This window comes from Camellia sinensis, chromosome 2 (genome assembly GCF_055761805.1).
Source record: "Camellia sinensis isolate YWXY chromosome 2, ASM5576180v1, whole genome shotgun sequence".
Classification (NCBI taxonomy): Eukaryota; Viridiplantae; Streptophyta; class Magnoliopsida; order Ericales; family Theaceae; genus Camellia; species Camellia sinensis.
In genome coordinates, this window is record NC_138962.1 from 19,368,204 (window position 1) to 19,385,736 (window position 17,533).

The 17,533-nt window shown below is 39.3% G+C and overlaps 1 long non-coding RNA gene across 1 annotated transcript; it reads left to right on the forward strand.

Moving 5' to 3' along the window:
- The first annotated feature begins 1,330 nt into the window (after window positions 1–1,330).
- LOC114320652 (uncharacterized) lies at window positions 1,331–3,643 on the forward strand. The gene is made up of 3 exons (XR_014360249.1): window positions 1,331–1,879; window positions 2,293–2,672; window positions 3,540–3,643. It is a non-coding gene; the product is annotated as an uncharacterized LOC114320652 (long non-coding RNA).
- Window positions 3,644–17,533: the final 13,890 nt, after the last annotated feature.

The following is a 17,533-nucleotide window of genomic DNA, read 5'->3' on the forward strand; positions in this document are numbered from 1 at the left end:
CTCTGTCTTTGTCTCTGTCTCTCTCTATCTCTCTTCTCTATCTGTTTCTCACTCATCTCTCTCTCACCACCCATCTCCTTTACCACCTTCACCACTACTGCAAATGTCGTTCCACTACTACCATTATTACCACTGTTGCCACTCCACCTCTACGACTACCATTACTACCACCATCGCTACCACTTCACTACCATTACCACCACTGCTACTATCTCTCTTGCTCATCTTTCTTCTCTCTCTATCTCTCTCTATGTCTCTTGTTTATCTCTTTTTGTTGTCTCTCTCTCTCTCTTTTTCTCTTTGTCTATCTCTCGCTCATCTTGTTTCTCTCTCTGTGTCTCTCTTTCACTCATCTCTCTTCTCTCTCAATCGTTCATTTCTCTCAATCACACTCATCTCTTTCTCTGAGCCCATTGTTGTTGAAAGAGGAAAAAGTCAAAAAATGAAGTGGGTCTCTCTCTGTCTCTTTCTTTCTGTGTCTCTCGCTCATTTCTCTTCTTTATCTCTCTCATCTCTCTTCTTTTTTTATGTCTCTCTATATATATCTCTCTCGTTCATCTCTTTTTTTTTCTTTTTCTCTCTCTCTCTCTCTCTCGCTAATCATCTCTTATTTCTGTTTCTCTCTCTTCTTAGCTTTCATTGTGCAGCAAAATGGACAAGGAGGTTTTTGGCAAAAAAAATGAGTTTTTTTTTTTTTTGTTACGGCAACCTTTCCCCGACGCAAATACAGGTTATCGGCAACGGCAATACCCTTGTCGCAAATAAAAAAAATTATTAAACGAGCCATGAATTCATTGTTTAGGGTTTGTTTAGTAACCATTTCATTTTTAGTTTTCAGTTTATATTTACAAAAATTTACAAAACTATCATAACAGCTTGTTTGATAATTTTTTTGGTTTATAAATGGTCGTCTCAGTTTATAAATTTGAGAAAAAATTGTAAACTCAAAAAATGAGTTTACGTTGGTTTTTAAATAGAAATTTGAAAATTTGACTAAAATTTTTTTTTTAATTAATTTTTTTTTCAAATAATTTTTTTTCAAATATATTTTTTTTCAAATAATTTTTTTAATTAATTTTTTTTCAATTATTTTTTTTCCAATCAATTTTTTTTTTCAATTATAATGTTTATGATCCCATTGTCATAAATAATAATAATAAATAAATATAAATATTTTAAGCCTAGACAAACATGTTTTTTTGTTTATGTTTTAATTTTTTAAAAAAAATATTTTGTTCAAACCAAACGCATGTGTAATTTATGTTTTTCTAAAAATAAACAAAAACTAATTTATAAAAATTTTATAAACATAAACTAAAAAGGTAAACGTTATCAAACGCTACCTCAAATTTTCATTTGTGACCACGAAAACCAAGGCGCCAAAATGAAAATTAATAAGCGCCAAATAAGAAGATAAGAAATTTTCAACACCTAAAGAAGTTAAAATATTAGAATAGGAAAACCCTCTCTCTTTCTCTCAATCGCCAATCTTTGCACCAGTTTCTAGGGTTCCAATCTCCACACTCATACTTGCGCACACACAAATGGAGCATCAGTTTTCACAGATTAGACACGGCCTTTAATCGATCTCAGCCTTGGCTTGGAATATAAAGAGAGAAAGTATGGTGGAGGATGGATCGGAGAGAGAGAACGGGAGGCTATCGACAATGGATTCAATTGAATCTCAATCGGTATTTCAGGACGAGGACAAGTCAGAGATCGAGGATGAGGAGGATGATGAAGATTTGACACCTCGAATAGGCATGGATTCGGACGACGATGATAATTCCGAGCAAAGATTCATTCGGCAGGCACTCGGATCGATTCCTTCGATGTCAAAGCACTTGAGGTCTCCGAAGCACAACGGAACGACTTTGAGGTACAAATTTTTCTTTATTAGCAAATTTTTTCTGATACTTCACTAACGTTCATAGCACGTTATGGTAGGATTGTTGATTGCACATCTACTAATTAAATGTCTGGTTGGGCCCCATAGTTACCGTGCAAAACTGTCTAATTTTTTCTTTGAACTTCATTGTCTGTTTATCATGTTTAGCAGATATGCATGCACCATTTCAAATATGTAATTACTATTCGAGTTGGGTTTCAATTTTCACTCTTTTTATTAATTCTTGAAAATCTTAGTCCCAAAGGAATAGCTTGACAGTAATAGCTAAAGTGAAATTTTGATTATTCTTTCCATTCAATTTTTCCCAGAAAATAGTGATCAAGATTATCAACTTCTCTCTGCTACCTTGTTTTGAATTTATAGTCTTGTATTTGATTCTACAGAAATGGATTTGAAGATTGGTGGAGGAGATAGTAACACACAAGAGGGGGAGTTGGGGTTGAAGGAAAAGGATGTGGGAAGTATTAGTGGTAAAGATATGTTTTTCAGAGCAGATAAGATTGATTTCAAGAGTTGGGATTTACAATTGGAGAAACACTTGAGTTGGGTCTGGTCGACGGATAGGGAAGTTCATTCAAAGAGAGAAGAGTGGTAAATTGATTTAGCTAAATTGGATATAAGAAATGTCATAGCTCATGGGACATATGGTACCGTGGACCGGGGGACTTATGATGGCCAGGATGTTACAAGTAATTCAACAATTACCTATGCTTCATTCTGTTTAGTCAATCTGGAATTAATTTCATTCTCATCAGATTAAAAGGTGTGTTAAATTCACAATCTATACTCTAGCTACTTAATGCTTTCAATTTTGAAGAGGTTGTGATATGCTTATTTTCGTCGTAATTTCTTGATTTAGTCTACTTTTTGGTTTCTTTCTTTTTAGTAGGATCATTGAATTGATAATTTCATTCTCCATGATTGCAATTTTTATTTGGTTTTTCCCCCCCTGCTTTTCTTCAATGATTTCCATGTGAAAACATTATTTTGTAATGGGTCAAATAATGCTTGATTTTTGTTTTTTGTTTGCTGTATATTTTTTTCTTCTTTGAATAGCAATCAAAATGGAACAGAATAAGAAATTGCACTACTTACACTCGGTTCCTGTTTCGATAAATGGATTTCAAATGAAGCATTTGAGGTTATTAAACTTTATAAAAATCAATGAGAGATTGACCAACTAAATGGAAGATAGAATAGAACAAGAAGACAAATATTTTGCCATTATAATCATTAGCATGAAGGATTTCAAATAACTAATTTCATATTGTCATTTCAAATCCATCATAATAAAGCTCTCAAATTCAATCTTGAAATCCATATCTAAGTTCAAGTTACTATTATTTTTAGTTACACCATATTGAATATGTCTAATGATCAGTTTTACATCATCTTTATGTAGATGTATCTATAACATATGTTTATACTTATGTTCATGCTTGTTAGGTATATATAATCTATTGTAATTTTTTTTATATGTATGTAATCTGTTGTAAATACCAATGTACTGTTGATTATCAACATGTTTAATTCTTTCAGATTTAACCTTGAAATTGCATTTATCTAGTTAATATCACACATTTTTGTTTATATCAATATTCTCACAACTATATCTTTCATAATACAATAGTGAAGGTATTGGATTGGGGTGAGGATGGTATTGCCACAGCTACTGAAACTGTTGCTCTTCGGGTATCGTTTCGGCAAGAGGTGGCTGTTTGGCATAAACGTGACTGTTAGGTCCCTATGTTGTCAAATCCGGAGACAAAACATTGTGTTGATTCAAATGTAATTTTTTGTGTTTTTGTTCTGTCCGCTCGAGCGGAGACTTGTGAGCTCGAGCGTAGATTAGCAGGTCTCAGTATTTTGTCAGGGCAAGCAAAAAATACTGGTGGGTGTGATTTTACGCTCGAGCGGATTCTCCTACGCTCGAGCGCATCTCAGTTTGTTCACACGCAGTTTTTGGTCAGTCCGCTCGAGCGGGCTGTGTTGAGCTCGAGCGGAGATCGCGGATCCAGATTCCTATTTAAAGCTGCTAAGGATGTTTTTTTGAAGTAGTTTTCCTAGATCTGATCTACAAGCACTAGGGTTGTGTTTAAAGTTTTCTTTGGAGATTTTTCATAGTTTTCCTTGATGTTCTTGAGAGAGTTCTGAACTTATGCATTGAGATTCATACATCAAGGAGGTTGCTTCTTAAGTTTCAAGTAAGTTCTCTTCGGTGGATTCTGAAGATTAAAACGTAGAATCCAAAAGGCGTTTGATTCTACGCAGTCGTTAATTCGACAAGTGAAGTTGTGGTGTGGAATCAACTTCAGGATCAATTCCGTGACGAAGGCGTGGTGAAAGAGTTACAGAAGATTCAGAGACAAATTGACTGGATTGGGTAATTTGTATGGTATCTTTGTAATCTTTTCGTTCTTCAGTAGTGGATTGATAGTGGCGGTTCGCCCGTGGTTTTTGATTACAATTGAAGGCTCTTCAATTGTGATTTTTTCCACGTAAAAAATCGTTTGTGTCGATTTATTGTTTATTCTCAAAAACAAATAAACTAAAATCACTCTCGTAAGTGTTTGATGATTTTAGGTTGAGTGTTTTGAATTAATTGGGATTTGGAATAAGTTAATCTTGATCTAATCACAAATCACGTAGGTTTTTCAATTGGTATCAGAGCAGGTCACTCTTTGTTTTTTCAAAACTATAGGAGTGTGATTTTGTGTGATTAGTATCATGGATTCTATTCGTGAAGGTAACTCGACTCATAGACCCCCATTTCTTGACGGTACAAACTATTCTTATTGGAAAGCTCGTATGAGAGCGTTTTTAAAATCCATCGATGAGAAAGTTTGGCACTCCGTAATCTTTGGGTGGAGTGAACCTACAATCACCATTGATGGGATTGATATTCCTAAACCCCTTGATAAATGGGACACAACTGATTACCAGAATTCGAGTTGGAACAGCAAAGCTCTCAACTCCCTCTTCTGCTCTGTCAAACCTGAAGAATTCCGTCGAATTTGCACGTGTGAAATAGCAAAAGTGGCGTGGGATATTCTTGAAACGATTCATGAAGGTACTACCTCTGTTAAAAGGTCAAAACTTCAACGTCTCACGTCCACCTTTGAAACCCTTTTTATGCGCGACGATGAGACGTTCGATGAATTTTATGCAAAACTTAGTGATATCGTGAATTCCTGTTTCACTCTCGGTGAAAAAATCCCGGAAGCAAAAGTTGTTGGAAAAATTTTGAGGTCCCTTCCCGAGAGGTTCCAACCAAAGGTGACAGCCATTGAGGAGGCTCAGAATGTTGATACCCTCAAGCTCGATCAATTGGTTGGAAATTTGCAGACTTATGAAGCCCACCAAATTTCTAAGAAAAAGCAAAAAGAAAATATGGCTTTCACGAGTGCCCATGAGACTGCAAAACCTCCGGAGACTGAATTTGATTTAGAGTCTGAGATGATGGCTATGCTTACAAAACAGTTTAAAATTTTTTGAAAAAGAAGCCGAATTTCAGAGCCCCTATTTCAAAAGATAAGAGTAATGACAAACCCAAAACTGTTCCACCAAAATTTGCTCAAACTACTGAAAAAAGGATTGTAAGGGGACCAGGGGTCAAATGTTATGAATGTCAAGGGTTTGGCCATATGTCTCTTGAATGCCCTTCGAAAAAGAATCGGAAGAAAGTCTACACCGTAACTTGGGATGATGAAAGCGGGTCGGAGCAAGAACCCGAAGAACCTGAATCCGGTGAAGATGGGGATAGTGCATTCATGGCATTTTGGGCCACGGTTTCTCAACCTCTTCCAAAGCCTTTGGAATTAGCTCGTGGCCAGAACCTGCATCATGCTCCCACCTTTGATGGGGCTAACTATCTGTATTGGAAAATCAGAATGAGGGCGTTTCTCAGAGCTTTTGAACCAGAAGGTTGGCAAGCCATTGAAGAAGATACAGAAAGTGCAGATAATCCGGGAAATCTGAGAGCCCTGATCATTATTCGTGGAGCAATCTCTAATGAAGAACAACAACGGGTTGTTCACTGCACAAAGGCTAAAGATGCATGGGAAATTCTGAGCCAATTCCATGAAAGAAGAGATTCACCTCCACCTCCATCCAGTAACTTGTCTGCCCTGGTTGCTAAATTGGATGAGGTCAAGGAGAATGAGGAGCAAAGAGAGGATGATGAAACATCTGAAGACATGGATGAGATCAATGGCGAAGAACTACAACAAGCTTACGAGAAGCTGTACGAGGAATCTCTGAATTTGTCTAAATCCAATGACAAACTCTCTCTCAAGCTCAAAATATGTGAGAGTGAGAATGTTCGGCTCAAAGGAGAACTTTTGACAGCAAAACAGAATGTCATCAAGATCTCGAGTGACAGGCAAGACTTATGTGAAAAACTTCTATCCTGTGAAACTGAAAGGAATGAACTTCTGAAGGTATATTCCACATATGAAGAAAAGCTTGAAAGTCTTGAGTTGTCACAAGCTGTATTGGAAGAGAAAGTCAGTCAGAAAGATGAAGAACTCCGTATTGCTAGAGCAACAATTGCCATGTGGAACAAAGGTTCCAGATCTCTAGAAGACATACTCGGGTCTCAACAAATGGGTTCTGACAAAAGAGGGCTAGGCTATGGTGCGACAACTCACAAAGGACAGGCCTCTACCTCTCAGAACTTGAAGACTCAAGCAAAAGGAAAACTAAAGATAGACCAGGTTGATCCTTCACTTCATCAAGCCAAAGTAGGTAAGATCAACAAAAAGGAGGTAAAACCTGTTTTTATTTGTCATCACTGTGGTAGGTATGGCCACATTCGTCCTTACTGTTTTGAACTGTTTGGTAAGGTGTCTCAAAAGGGTAGAAATTCTAATACTTTTTGGGTTAGGAGACAACCTTACATGTCTAGGCAGAACACCAAGACTAAAAAGATTTGGATTAGAAAAGAGGATTTGACTTGTTTTGTTGCTCACACTGCTCTAAAAGCATGTGATTCACACATGTGGTATCTTGATAGTGGGTGTTCTCGTCATATGTCCGGTAACAAATCCTACTTCACCTCCCTTGAAAAATATGAAGGAGGAATTGTTACCTTTGGAGATGGCGGCACTTCGAGAATCATTGGTAAGGGCTCTATAAGTGTTGCTGGTCTTCCCAAGCTAGATAATGTTCTACTAGTTGATGGTCTTAAAGCAAATCTTTTATGCATTAGTCAAATGTGTGATTCCCATCATGAAGTATTGTTTTCAAAAAATAAATGTGAAATTTTGGATAAAAAGGGAAATACTGTCTTACATGGGGTTCGCACATCTGATAACTGCTATGGGATTGTTACTACTAATGATCTCACTTGTCACTCTGCCATCATTAGTAACATTGACCTGTGGCATCAAAGATTAGGTCACATGAATTTCAATGACCTAACTAAGATAGCCAACAAAGAGCTTGTGAGGGGAATACCTAAACTGGGTAAGAATTTGAGCCATGTGTGTGGACCATGTCAACTTGGAAAGCAAACCCGTGCCCCTCATCAAAAGGTGAACAGCTTTACAACCAAACGTCCTCTCGAATTGGTTCACATGGATTTAATGGGTCCTACTCGCACTGAAAGCATCGGAGGTAAAAGATACATTTTTTTAACTGTTAATGATTTTACTCGATTTTCATGGGTAAATTTTTTAAAGGAAAAATCTGATACGTTTGATGCTTTCCAGGCCTTAGTCTTTAAAATCCAGAATGAACAAGGTATTTCCATTGATCGTATCATAAGAATCCGAACCGATCATGGTCATGAGTTTGAAAATAGTTCGTTTTCGGATTTTTGTGATATACATGGAATTAAGCATGAATTTTCTGCACCCATTACTCCACAACAAAATGGAGTTGTTGAGAGAAAGAACAGGGTTGTTCAAGAAATGGCTAGGGTCATGCTCCTTAGTAAGAAACTTCCTCCAAAATTTTGGGCCGAAGCCATAAATACTGCTGTTTATGTAATCGCGTGTATTTAAGGCCCGACACTTTACAAACTCCATATGAATTGTGGAAGGGCTTGAAACCTAATGTAAAATACTTCAAAACTTTTGGGAGTAAGTGTTACATCTTTAAAGATAGAGAGCCTTTGGGCAAATTTGACTCCCGAAGTGATGAAGGTATTTTTCTAGGGTATTCAACCAACAGTAGGGCTTTTCGTGTCTATAACCTGCGAACTTCATCAATAATGGAATCTATCAATGTGGTTATAGATGATACAGGTTCTCCTACTCCAGCAACAAATGAGGATGACAATGGTGAGTTTCCAATCTTGGACACTCAACCACAAAATCTAGGAGAAGCTGAGGTTCAATCACAAGAAAAAGTTACAGCACCATCCTCACAGGTAAGTTCAAGTCCCAAGAGTGCTCAAAGAAACATCACTCCTAATGCTTCTATCACCGCAAGTCCTGAACTAAAACCATCAGCAAGGGTGAAACTGAATCATCCAGTTCAACAGGTGATTGGAAGTGTTTCGGATCGAATGAAAACCCGAAGACAGATTCGGGATGAGGTATCACACATGTGTTATGTTTCTTTAATTGAACCTAAGAATATTAAAGAGGCCTTGCTAGATGATAGTTGGGTCAATGCTATACATGAAGAATTAGGTCAATTTGAGCGTAACAAAGTTTGGACTCTAGTTCCCAGACCTAGAGACATGAATGTGATAGGTACCAAGTGGATCTTTAAAAATAAATCTGATGAGAATGGTACAGTTGTTAGGAACAAAGCTAGGTTGGTTGCTCAAGGCTACACACAAGTAGAGGGTGTTGACTATGATGAGACGTTTGCCCCAGTTGCACGTCTCGAATCTATTCGTATTTTGCATGGTGTTGCATGCTTTCTTGGCTTTAAATTGTTTCAAATGGATGTGAAAAGTGCCTTTTTGAATGGGTACTTGAGAGAAGAGGCATATGTTGAGCAACCAAAAGGGTTTGAGGACCCTAAATGTCCTAATCATGTCTACAAGTTAGACAAGGCTTTGTATGGATTGAAACAAGCTCCTCGAGCTTGGTATGATAGGCTTACTACCTTTCTTCTTGACAATGATTTTCAAAGGGGCAGTGTGGATAAGACTCTATTTGTAAAACATACTAAGTCTCATATTCTTGTTGCTCAGATTTATGTTGATGATATTGTGTTTGGATCCACTGCTGATCATCTTGTGAAATATTTTTCGGATTGCATGACACATGAGTTTGAGATGAGCATGATGGGAGAGTTGTCTTATTTTTTGGGTCTTCAAATTAAACAGTCTCCTTCAGGTATATTTGTGTCTCAGTCTAAGTATGCGAAAAATCTTGTGTCTAAGTTTGGTCTTGAGTCCTCCAAGCATGCACGCACTCCCATGAGCACCAGTCTTCACCTCTCCAAAGATTCCTCTGGTATTGATGTTGATCCTACCCTTTATAGGAGTATGATAGGGAGTCTTTTGTATCTCACAGCCAGTCGTCCTGATATTTCTTTCAGTGTCGGTGTTTGTGCTCGTTACCAAGCCAGTCCTAAAGAGTCTCACCTTCTTGCGGTAAAACGCATCATCAAGTATGTTAATGGGACCTTGGGGTATGGGGTTTGGTTTTCCACTGATACTACAGCCGAAATTACTGGTTTTTCTGATGCCGACTGGGCAGGGTGTGCTGATGATAGGAAAAGTACCTCCGGGGGGTGTTTTTACCTTGGGAATAATTTGGTTTCTTGGCATAGTAAAAAGCAGAATGCCATCTCTCTTTCCACTGCTGAGGCTGAGTACATTGCTGCAGGGAGTTGTTGTGCACAAATGTTGTGGATGAAGCAAATGCTTCATGATTATGGAATAGAACAGAATACCCTCACTCTTTTTTGTGATAACACAAGTGCCATAAACATTTCAAAAAATCCAGTCCAACACTCTCGCACCAAACATATTGACATCCGTCATCATTTTATTCGAGAGTTAGTGGATGAAGGCCTTGTTGTTTTGGAACATATCTCTACTGAGCATCAAAAAGCTGACATTTTTACAAAACCCCTTGATCTTCTTCGATTTGAGTTTCTTAGAAAGACCTTAGGTGTAATGCTCAGTAACTAGATTGTTTCCTGTGGTCGTGAGGTGAGTGTAAGTGGCTGACTTACTATTCTTAGATGTGTTAATCTCATTGTGATTGAGTCCTGGTATCTTTTGCATCAAAATATTAAATAAACACTGCTCATGTTTCTTACAAGATTTGTTTTACATCTTAGTTCATAGCTCATTCTGAATGCCCATACTCATTTACTTCGTGATCTCATTCTGTACACATTCTTGAGCTAAACTATTGCAGGGGTTTCCGCATAAGTGATCAAAGTTCTCTATGGACCACTGACAGCATTTCTTGTACTTTTGCGGAGAAATTGACCTATATTAGTATATCATGGGTGATGTTAAGTCTCTTAACCATCTACCGCCTTAGTTCACTTCCATGGTTTCTCCCTCAGTACATGATCTCAGGGCATTAGGAAAAGGCTACCTCAGAGGCACGAACCAGGCCATCATTTTTGAATTCATACTTCTCTGGTTGGAATCCATACTCTTGAGCGTGCATGCCACCAGTGAGTGCCCACAAGAAAAAAATATATATATAAATAAATAATAATAATAAAAAAAAAAACAGTGTCTGAGGGGGAGCTTCCGCATTTACTTAACAAATACCCCGTGATTCCTAGTGGTTTGACTTTTCTCTGTGATAGTCAGTTACTCGTGTCGGAGGTCCAGCCATCCGATCACTACTAGGATTAACTCTAGCTTTGTGGCTCTCAAGGATTGCACACACACACATTTTTTCATGAGCTCTCATGTGTATTTTTGAGTTATGCATTCTCATGATGCGTGTGGCTTTGATTTAATACTATCTGTTTTGTTCATGAGCTGGTGTTTCATCTCTTTTCTCAAAATTTGCAGGACTCATAATTTGATGGATTTTCTTGTCTTTGTGGTTCAGTCTACACTTGCTCTTCTTGCTTGTTACAGGACTTTCTAGGTGTGTTTTGTTCTTTTAAAAAAAAAAAAAAAAAAGGTTTTTTCTGCTCGAGCGGAATGTTTTACGCTCGAGCGCGTTTTTCACTCTTGCAGCAGTTTGTTCGTGATTTGGCAGTTCTGAGAGATGGGTTTTTGAGCTCGAGCGGCCCTTTGCACGCTCACGCGGGAGTCTGCTTGCATTGTTTTACGCTCGAGCGGTAATACGTACGCTCGAGCGGACCATTTTCATACTTAACTCCCTCTCTCGACTCTTCGAGTCATTTTTTTTCCCTTTTTCATTCTCTCGATCTAGGGGTTTGTGTTGTGGCTGCATTGTGGTCGATTTTCCCTCTCATCCTCCATCCTGCCTGCCGATTTGCTCTTTGGTAAGTTTTACCCACTTTTATTTTCGTTGATTTTTGTTCTATTTGGTGTGGTTTGGGTTTTGGGTTTGTTGGTTTGTTGGGTGTAATAGTGTCTTTTTCGGCATGTCTGCTCCGGCTCCTAAACGCCGAAAGGCCACCGTCTCTCGCCCTACCTATAACCCTGTTAGGTTTCAGTCGGCCACACAATCCAAGTCCTTCCACAAATCTTTTGTGACTCGCACAGTTCATTTAGAACGGAATGTTCAACCTGATACATTTGAGTCCATACAAATTCGTCCTTTGTTCGACCCTCTAGGTGGTGACCTTGTTTTATTGTTTTCTGGGCGTCAGAATCTCGATTGGGTTCGCGAATTCTATTGTAATATGGAGGGTATTCGTGATTATGAGCCATCTTTCACTACATGGGTTCGGTCAAAATCCATTTCCGTCACCCCTGTTTTGATTCGCCAACTTCTTCAGATTGAGCAAGTCTTTCCCCAATACTATCCTTTCCCTGTTCCTGATCGTCCTACTTGTGACTTTGATGATGTGGCTTTGGAACTGTGTGGTGTTGCCCGTCATTGGCCTAAAGGAGGTTTGATTAAACAGTTTGAACTTCTTCCGGAGTTCAGACTGCTTAATCTGATTGTCTGCGCCAATATCATTGTCACCACACACTCATCCGAGGTCAAACAAGACCAAGGATTCAAACAAGAGTTTCAGGCGTGAATGGAGCGAATTTGTGTTCACCGGTCGACCGGCCGGACAATCACCCAGACGATCGGGTGAAGCACTTGTCTACCGCGGTTGTCACCTTGTCGATCGCGGCTGTCAGCCTCTTTGCCAGATGACCGGCCGGACGACCGGTTAAACCAATTCATTGCAAATTCGCGCCTCAATATTTGAAGCCTGTAACACGGCTGAATATATAATACTTTTAAACTTCTTTATCATGTGCCCTTAAGACTAAGGGCACATGTTAACCAAACTCGTGAGTTTAATAACATTTAACTTAATATTTTGTAATTAATAATTTATCATATTGTGTGAGTGATTTTTCGATCACACTGTCCAACTCAGTATTCAGCTGGAGAACACTGGCAGAATAGATGACACCTGGCTAAGCTGTAATAGAAAGAGAAGATTCCGGCGGTGGTTTCGACCACCCGGGGGCACTCCGACGATCAAGTCAGTATATCTCTCAAAGATAATCAATAATGCTAAACTCAATGCTCAAGGCACAAAATTGCGTACCTTAGACCCACGGGGGTGCCTCTCTTTTATAGTTACCTCAATCCTAATCCCACTAGAAGCCTGACTTCTATGGATTCTTATTCAGTACTTACTTTGGACTCCTCAAGAGATAAAGATAAACTCCCTAGAAGTTTTATCCTTATCTTGGCTAAGTCTCCTCTTTATTCTAGGACTCTTGTACCTTATCCGCTTTTCTGGGACTCCAATATCTTCGGAGATAACCTCGGCTTAACCGAGATCACCTCGGCGTCATGACCCTACCGCGTGGCACCTTGGCTGACACGTCGGCGTCATCTTGCCACGTGTCGGTACTCAAAAATATATCCCCACAACTACCCCCTAGGTTCTATTATCTCGGTATTCTGAGGTGATGGAACCTATATCATTCCGTTTTTCCAGTACGTCGGTTTATAGTATCTCAGCCGAGATCATTATTTTGGCTAACATGTCTTTGCTGAAGAACAAGAACTTCAAGAACCCTTTCACGCGTATGAGTTGTCATACACCATAATTCAATCGTTTTTAGCCACGCGTTTCTTTCTTACTGGTTCGTACTTGTGACGCGCCCGTAAGCCGTCTCTTTCTCACGTGCGTCGTCTGACGCATACGTTCTTCCAGGCGTATTGATTACCTTTTGCCGCCGTTTTTATTTTTAACAAAACATCTCTTCAATTTTTCCCTTTCACCTTATCCTCATTTCTGGAAAACTTTTTCTCTCTCTAGCTTTTCTCATTTCTTCCATTGTTCCAGACCTCAAGCTCTGCAACTGCCCTCTTTCTTCTTCCTAGTGAAGCCTCCGCCGTCTTGTTACTTCTGTAACCATCGTCTGACTTCGGCGATCCTTACATCGGCTTTATTTTTTCTGGTAAGCAACTTGTTCCTTCTTATTTCAGTTCTTGATTATTTTTCTGGAACTTGTTGTTAGTACTGCTTTATTCGAATGTTCAATTTGTGAATCTGAATGCGTTTATTCCATGATTTGGCCCTTGCCCATATCTTGAACATGCACAATTTCACCACTTCCCTGTATTTTTGCCATTGATCTTGGCCCTATATTTCTTGTATTCTTTATGTTCTTGATAGACCATCTCTATTCTTGATTCTGAGACTTCGTTCTTGCTTTCTGTTTTTTGTGTCTTTTCCAGATCTGTGCCTTTGATCTTCATCTCCATAGTTTTAGGTTTGGGATTTGTTTGTAGAACCCACAATTTAGGGTAAAACTGAAACATCCCTTACAAATTTCTGTACTAGCTCAAACCTAGGTTTTTGCTGAGGTCTCAATAACCCTTTTTTGATACATCTTCTTTCTGAAATCCAATACTTTTAGTTATCCCGATATCATGGGTATGTGGAAACATCGGGTAGACACCCCTTCTAAGCTAGACTTTTTTAGGCAAGAGTTTGAAATCCCAGCCGATGTAAATCTGAGGTTGGCTGGGGATGATGACTCCATCATGCCTACTGATCACTCCATGCCCTTCCCTGTAGTTGCCTTTATTGAGTGTGGACTTCGGTTTCCACTTGATCCTTTTTTCCGTCAAATCCTTCACTTCTATAAGTTAAACCCAATACAACTCGCCATCAATTCTTACCGAGTTATTACTGGTACCATAGCCTTAGTCAAACAAGAGAATGCCAGGATTACGCTTGCCGATTTCTAGTACTGTTATACCATGTGTCGTCTTAGAAAAGACACGGACTATGTCTATTACCTTAAGCCGAGATCTACCGAATATAAAATCGTAGCCGACCTCCCAGACTCCAACAAGGGAGATGGAGACGATTACTTCATTGTCTCGGGCAATTGGGAGTTTCAGCCAAACGACGACCTCCATCTTTATCCCTTAAGCCGAACTATTTTGGGGGAAGGAGCTGGTAAGGGCCACCCTTCATAAGTTTCTTTTTATCCTCTTGCATAAAGTTTTCAATATTATTGTTCTAATGTCTATGCTGTTTTTATCTTTGCAGTTCTTCCTCAGCCTCCAAAGAATTTTCGCCAATCCTTCTATCCCAGCAAGGATTTGAAAAAACTTCTAAACTTGCCAATTCACAAACGAAAGGCGCCTCTGCTCCTCAATTTTATTTCAACATACAGGTCTGCTTTGCCCGACGTCCCTAGGAGGAAGAAAAAAAGCCTTTCTCCACCATCTGCCACAACGCCTCAAACCATATCCATATCTCGGACAGACCAGGGGTCAACTTCTGATCCAGCCGAGCAACCGTCAACTTCAGCTCTATACTTGGTTCCAATATCCCAACGCCGCCGTCGACGCCAATCAGTTTCTACTGTCGAGATGGGTCGCCCTAAGCCTATTGCGAAAGATCTCTTAGCCAGCATCCCTTCTGATGTTGATGCATAACCAACTCAAACCCTTCCTCCACCGAAGCCGAAAAGAATAAAGAAGGCTCAACCCAAAGCTAAGGTAACTCAGGTTGAGTCTGAAGATACCTTGCCTATCTCAAAGTTGGCTGAGAGTGACAAACCTCAACCCTCTGCTGGAAAGAGGCGCTCTGAAGCCCAACCATCAGAATCCCCAAAATCCAAAAGGCCGAGGTCATCTTTTGTAACGACCTCGGGGTCTAAGAAGCCTGTTGCCCCTTGGGCCCCTGAAATTACTCTGGAGGATAAGCCAGTCATGGCAAATGATAGTGCCGAGGATATTAATGTCGGCGTTGCGCTCAGTACTGCTCTGCTGTTACCAGGCGATCTGGAGTGAAACGCCGAGTTGAGCGAATATGAAAACTATGCGTTGATGCTTCAACGTTCCGTTCAAGTAAGTGTCTTTCATCTGGCACTTTTTTTTCCTTTTCGTTTTCATACTTAGAAATTTTTGCAATAACTTTTACCTTGTGTTTTCTTCAGGCCATCCAGTATGCCCACTCTTTTTCTGTTCAGTCTTTCGAAAATCGGCAGAAGCTGGTCGATATGAAGAAGGAGTTCTCTCCTCTTAAAAAAACCAACAAAAGCTTACAGTCAAAAATGAAGAAGCTGGAAGACCAAGCTGAGGCCGCCATCAAAGCCCAAACTGATGCCGAAGAAAAGGCTGAATCTGCCGAGGCCATCAGGAAGGTCTCTAAGGCCCAAAGAAAAGAGGCCGAGGAGAAGATGGCCTAAGCAGAAAAAGAGCTTCAAAAAGCCTTGGCCACCAAAGAGGCTGAAATTAAGGATGCCGATGAAAAGGCATACGCTCAAGGCATGGCCGATGTCACGGAGGCTTATAAACTTCAAGTGAAGCAGGCATGCAACAAGGGTTTCACCCTTGGTTGGATGTCTCTTCTAAAGAAGCTCAATGTCCCCGAGGACTCGCCTTTCAGAAATGCCGACCTTATTCCTCTTCCATTCCCTCCATCTCCACCTCCAAGTCAAGACGTCGGTGAATCTGAGTCTGAGGATGGTAATGAGGATGAGGATGAGGATGAGGCCTTGATGAGAAAATCCAAGGATGCTCATGGGGCCAAATCCCCTCTTCAGAAGGAGCAAGTCCTAGACTTGACTCAAGATGAGGAAGGTGATGAGGTTCCCAAAGATGCTGCTCATGAGAAGTTATCAGCCGATGTCCCCTTAGCTGACAAGAGTATTGAAGAAACTTTGCAAGAAATTGATGCTGAGCTGACGGCGGAGAAAGTGGCCGAGGTTGCTTCTCAACAATCGTCCGAGGTCCCAACCTAACTCACTGTCGACGCTGAGGAGCCTTAGTTTTCATGTCTTTTCTTTTGTATTTTGTTTTTCTTTGTTTTTTTTAAACAATGTAAGCCCTCCATATGGCCGATGTGCCTCATTTTTGTTGAATGCTAATATAACTTTCCTTTGCTGATTGCTTGTACTTTTGTCTTTTTTTTGACTGCTCTGGCGTGATTCTATACTTAGAATATTCTGCATGTCTTTCACATACTCTTCCTTCTTTGTACAATCTTCTCGGGGTGACACACCTCTGGTACACGAACTTCTTGGTTTTAATCTTAACTTGTAAACTTTTAACAAGTGTTGAATATCATACGGGTTTAACTCAACTTGTAAATTGTCCACAATTTTCAACAAGTGTTAAACATTGATTTCGGCTTAACTTTAACTTGTAAATTGTCACAAATTTCAACAAGTGTTAAGCAATGATTTCGGTTTAACTTAGCTTGTAAATTGTCCACAAATTTCAACAAGTGTTAAACAATGTCTTCGGTTTAACTTAACTTGTAAATTGTCCACAAATTTCAACAAGTGTTAAACAATGATTTCGGGTTAACTTAACTTGTAAATTGTCCACAAATTTCAACAAATGTTAAACAATGATTTCGGTTTAACTCAACTTGTAAATTGTCCACAAATTTCAACAAGTGTTAAACAATTATTTCGACTTAACTCAACTTGTAAATTGTCCACAAATTTCAACAAGTGTTAAACAATGATTTCGGTTTAACTCAACTTGTAAATTGTCCACAAATTTCAACAAGTGTTAAACAATAATTTCGACTTAACTTAACTTGTAAATTGTCCACAAATTTCAACAAATGTTAAGCAATGATTTCAGTTTAACTCAACTTGTAAATTGTCCACAAATTTTAACAAGTGTTCAACAATGATTTCGGCTTAACTTAACTTGTAAATTGTCTACAAATTTCAACAAGTGTTAAGCAATGATTTCGGTTTAACTTTAACTTGTAAATTGTCCACAAATTTCAACAAGTGTTAAACATATTCTTCTTCTCCCTGCCCCCTAATGTGAACCTGAGTTCCACTTAGGTTCTCATTATGCATGTATTCTAGAGACAATGTCAAGTTTCTTGAAAAGAGAACTGAATCTTTATTTATTTACTTCGGCAAATGGCAAAGGAACAAAGAAATTCTAATGATAGAAAAATTTCAAATTACAAGTGTTCCAAGATCTTGGCAACTCTTTGCCCTCATTATCTTCAAGTCGATATGCCCCATTACCCAGTACCGAGATGATTCTGTAGGGTCCTTCCCAGTTTGGGCCAAGCTTGCCCTCTCTGGGATTCTTCTTATTG